We start from the raw sequence: 5,692 nt of genomic DNA on the forward strand, positions 1-5,692 counted from the left end.
AACCGGTTGTTGTACGCATCACTGTTTTGGTCTCTCTGGAATATTATAGATTTTCACCGGTTTCAGCTGGGAGACGCCACTCTCCTCTTTTCGGCGATGGAAGTGGAATCGGTCGAGAACCGCCCAGACCTGCCAGTGTCTGTGGGAGCTACTCCAAGAATGAGGAACTGCCGTCGGAGCGAAGCTGACAGCGATGACACCGAGCTGTACTCTCCCTCTAGCGACGCCATTTCGGACGATGAAGGCTTCAAGGTCTACACACGACGAAAACCGAAAAAGACGAAATGTCAGCGGGTGCTCCGCATCAAGTAATTCCTGACACCCGGGCATTCCAAAGTCCTTTAGGTAGGGTGGCATCTACCGGAAACGTGTTCAAGCGCAGTGACACACGATAAGGGAATATCTCCCTTAAGTCGAAGTTCCTTAAGGATGCGGGAAAGGAAATGTGCATTGCGCATCTACTTTTCGAGCGGGAAAGGAGTTACTCTCGCACACAGCGTGCACAACTCGTCAATAGAAGGAATCCTGCCGTACAACTACGGTTCCCAATAAGTATATTTTTTTTTTACTTTGCGGAAATGTTTTAAATTTTTGCGGTAATGCGATTTGTCGAACAGTGAACATTTACTCTAGCTAGAGTCTCAAACGTTTGCATCACGTCGATAGTGCCGCCATATTGAATTCCGGCAGTGTCATTTCCTGCGTCGTCTTTGGTGTGTTAGCATCGTGAAACCATCGTTCGTTGCGCACGTGGGCCCACCTTCCGCGGTTGGCGGCTCGAGGGTGCAGTGCTGAAGCAGTCAACACGAAGCATGCTCATGATGAGTGGACGTTTGATGTTTTCTACTTTCGCCTTGGCTGCGTTTATCTCATCTAAAGGAGATCCGAGAGCGACAAGCGTCAGAGCAACCTCAACTCTTGCTTCATCGCTAGCGTTTCGCTGAGCTATGATGCAAATGCGCAGTTCTGTGACGCGATCACAATTGTGTGAATAACACATTGAATAAAACGCGTTACGCCTGCACGCGCGAAGGAAGGGACAACAGAGGCGTGAAAAAGGACGACAGAAACGTGGCCAGCACCAGAATAAACAGCATGCACAGCTATTCTACTACCCTGTATCACAGCAAAACACCGACTGTACATAGTTGCTTGACCAATTTAAATTGCTGCTAAGAACGCGAAAACGCGAATAAACTAAACTAATATACACATTATAAGTCATCAACAACGAAAACAAAATGTTTTCAGGAACCACCTAAGGAAGGTGCCATGTGTCATCGGCGCAACTCCTTTCTGCAAAGGGTCTTTCAGAGTAACAAAAGGGGCTTACTGCAAAGGACTTTAGTTTTGGCCGTGTGTCAGGGGTATAAGTCGACTACGACTCATATGCCGAGAGCTCCGGAGCATAGAATTCTTTGTTCCCGAGACGGCTACGGACAATCTCAACCGACTCAATAAACAGACTATCTCTGTTTATCTGAGGCTCTCGCTCCAGCCGAGATAAAAGACGTCAGAATTAATAACCGCAATTGTCCTCGGTAAGCACCCTGGATCTGTTGATGAAAACTACGCAGCTAGATGACATCAAAGTGCGCTGCCGCATTCCACAGAGCTTGGAAACCACTGCAGGCGTGGTTTCTGTGACAGTGGTCTGTGACAGTGATCTGCCTATTTTGATTAAAACAACGAAATACAGCATTGCCATAATACAAGCTCGTCGTATTGACAAATCAACTTGCATGAAGCTCCTTTTCAAAGATGTTGCCATCGCACATGAAGGTCGGCCATTTTCGTCATACTGTGCAAACTTTCGTGCCCTAGCCCCTACAGTGTCGCAAATCCAGAAAATTGGACATGTGAGTGCTGTCTGCAAGAACACAGGCATATGCCCACGGTGTTGCGAGTTTCATAGTTCTGACACTTGTCGTTCAAGGGACTTCGAGTGCTCCAACTGCAATGATGCACACGATGCGACTTCGAAAGGTTACCCGTTCCAGAAAAATGAACAGAGGATCTTGAGGCAGATGACTAGAAACCATTCGACACATAAAGAAGCCGCCACTAAAGAGACGCCGACGTTCCCGGCACCGCAAGTCAAGAAAACACGTTGATAGCTCTAAGGAAGTGCTCAGTCCGGCGAAGACTGGTCGTCAACCGCCGACGTCATGCATTACCAGCGCAGATGAGAGAAGAACGTCCACCATCACTGATTCAAGTGAAGCATGGCCACCTCCGCCAAAGCCACGCCAACTCGCATAACCACGCATGCTACAGTTGTACCGAGCATTTCGTATCGGATTCCTACGCTAAAGCTCTCCCGTGCTCGCTAAAATGTACAAGTCAAATCTTCGAGAACTTCAGAGCGTGCAATCACAGGCACTACGCGTTTGCCTAGGCCTTCAGCTGAGAGCCTCAACAGCAGGAACCGTTATAATGGCTCAGACCGTCCGATCACAACTTACATTAGGACCGACACGCTTAGGCCTCATATTCGTCATGTTTCATGGATGCAATCAAGCTCTTTTGCCTGCTTGCCAGAACGACGACCACAGGCGCCATTCTCTAACGTGGTCAGCATCCATCGTGCCTCCCTACCATTGGGCTTCACATCCTCAGCACGTTAAACCTCAGCTTTGTGGTGTTTAAAACAACCTCAAGTGCGCCTTATGGTTCCAGGGATAAGAAAGAAGACTGACCTGCCTACCTTGGCCTTGAAGCAAGCAGCTCTGGATTGTTTCACACTTTCTACTTTGACCGAGTCCACATATATACGTATGGCCCTTCCACTCAGACCAGCTCCACCGGCGCAGTGTTGATACTATCACGATCAATAAGCATCCGATACAAGCTCTCTCACGTGACAACATCGACCTGTTCGGAGCTTCTTGCCCTCCGAGGTGCCGTTAATTATATTAACCACCAACCGGCTAATCGGTGGGCAATATTCTGCTACTTGAAGGCGGCCTTACAATGCCTTCTGTCAGCTCTTCGTCGTGGGACCTGTGAATAACTCGTGTCTGAGATACGAGAAATGCACCATCATATGATCGCGAAAGGGCACAACGTCGTGTTTCAGTGGATGCTCGGCCATTGAGGTATTTCTGGCAACGACCTCGCTGACGACGCTGCTAGGAAAGCACACCAAAGAGCAACCCTTGTTTCTGTACCTTTATTGCGGACTGACGCGGCCCAACACTTAAGCAAGCTAGCGCACCGTATGACATTGCAGAAGTGGCGCACACCTGAATTCACCCAACATCGATTGCATTCCCTCGACCCACCTATGCAACTGCGGCTGTTACCTGGGCTTCCGCGAAATGAGGAAACAACGCTGTGCCGCTTACGCTTGGGCGTAGCATTCACGAATGCATACACGTGTTTGATTGGAATGGCTGATAGCGCCGAGTGCAATGCCTGCGGTGCCGAGGACACTATAGAATATCTACTGTGCTACTGCCCATTTTGTGAAAATGAAAGACACTACCTCTGTACAGCTCTATATCAGTTATATAGAAAGCCGTTCACCTTGAACAAGATCTTGGGACCATGGCTTCGCATGTCGCAGCTACAAAAGGCCACAAAAGCGCTGGTGCGATATTTGAAAGTTACCGGATTGAGTCACCGTCTGTGATCCGGACAGAGTGACCGATCGATATCCCCAGTGGACTTTCTCTTCGTCTTTTAATCGTTCCCTCCCCTTTTCCCTTTCCCCAGTGTAGGGTAGCCAGCCGGGCTCAGTCTTGCTTTACCTCCCTACCTTTCATTTATGATTTGCTCTCTCTCTCTCTCGCAGAACCATGAGACACGACTTGTCCACCAACTAGGAATGGCCCTCTAGCAGGCCCTGTAGCAGTCCGCGCAGAAGGCCAGGATTTGCAAGTGCTCGCCATGCTGAGGTCACTCACGAATGTTATGCGTACATTACTGTTGAACAGCCTGAATGCTCGCAGTGCACTGCAGGCACTGGACGCGATGAATCCAGTACTTGCAAGTCTTAATAGCATCATGGCTCATTCACCGCTGTCGTTCCGTAAAGATGTCAAGGAAGCATCACTTTTTCAGTGGAATGTTCGAGGCCTCAGATAAAGAATTTCCGATTTTCGACCTTCCATTTTCTCGAACAAATTTTCCGTCATCGTCGTTTGTGAACGAAACCTTCAAACTACAATCCGGCTGTCCGACTATGAAGCTTTCTCATCCACCACGTGTAGTGTCCTCAGCAAGGTCATCGTTTATGTTCGGTGTGAACTCACTTACGTGCTACATTCAGTTTTGCCTCACGACGACGACCAATAAGAATGTTTAACTGTGAAAACAAATAAACTTACATTCACTCTGCACGCTGCACATATTTCTCCAACCAGTTGTTTCGACACGCCACGACTGGATGCTCTGTTATTCGCAGCACCTGGCCCTCGGATTTTTAGAGGAGATTTTAACGCACACCAACTGCTCTGGGAGAGTTTGAAGAAGGACTCCAAGGGAAGAAAACTAGTAGCAGTTGCCTCAGATCAAGAGCTTTGTTGTCTCAATGACGGCAGCTCAACATATTTACAGGAACCTACAGCAGTTGTCTGGAGTTGACTTTCGTCTCTTGGTGTCTTCGAAGCAATGTAAAGTTTTTTTCAGACATAGAAACCCATGGAAGGGATGACGTTCCTACGTGTTTCAAGATCAAAAGAGTAGCCAAGTCTCTATCTACTGCCCTCCGTAGGAAAAACTGGACGAAGTTCAGGTCCCTTATGGAAGACGAACGTCAAGAAGGCCACCCGCCATTCCTGGAGAATCAGATTCGAAATACACTGCAAGGGACTATGTTCACTTTAGGCCTTCTCCAAAGTATACGGAATACGAAGGCACATTAGAAAGGCTTCGAGCGATTCGCCCACAAACAGAAAGAAGATACAGGCGCACCAAATGTATTTGCAATCTGAGGGAGGAGAGTAAGGTCCAAAAGAAAATCCAGTGCCGCATCGATAGGTTGCAACAAAAGTGGAAAATCTTATGCGAGTCTTTGGATCCTATTAAGCCTCTGTCCCAATATGGAGAACTCCGCGTGCTTACAATTGTCTCCGCAACAGCGCCATCGTTTTAAGTCTCTTTCCCTGCACCAAGGACGACGTGAGGACTTCTGCTTAGGAATTGCTGCTTGCCGTCACTGCCTGTATTAACACTACGTGATGTTGCGGCATCCCAGGACTCCTTCATGTGTCTCATGTTCTCTATGGAGGAGCTAGAAGCTGCGCTGGCGACTTGTAGGAAGTCATCATCGCCTGAGCCGGACGGAATCACATACAATATACTTGGAAACCTTAGTCAAGAAGCGCGCAGTGCACTCTTGAAGAGATCCGTTGTCTTGGACGCCACATATTTCATATATGAAAAAGAGGTTGCAATAGCCCACGTGGGCTCGGTAGTTGTGCCATCACACAGCCTCCTCATCCACTGACTTTCGCAGTGCAGGTACTCGTGCCTACCTTCACCTACGTCTTGCCAGCACTCTTCAACGTTTTATGGGCCGTCCTACCAGAGCTGGAAATGCCGTTCTACAACGGGAACTACAGAGCCTTTGTTCTGAGTGCCTAGGAAGCGTCGATAAAAGCCGCGCTCCCTCACTGGATCCTCGACACCGGATGGAAAGCGCAAACGGCAGCGACAACATCGCTCCTGCCAGCGTATAAAAAGCAGC

The sequence above is a fragment of the Dermacentor variabilis genome, chromosome 1 (assembly GCF_050947875.1).
Source record: "Dermacentor variabilis isolate Ectoservices chromosome 1, ASM5094787v1, whole genome shotgun sequence".
Taxonomy (NCBI): Eukaryota; Metazoa; Arthropoda; class Arachnida; order Ixodida; family Ixodidae; genus Dermacentor; species Dermacentor variabilis.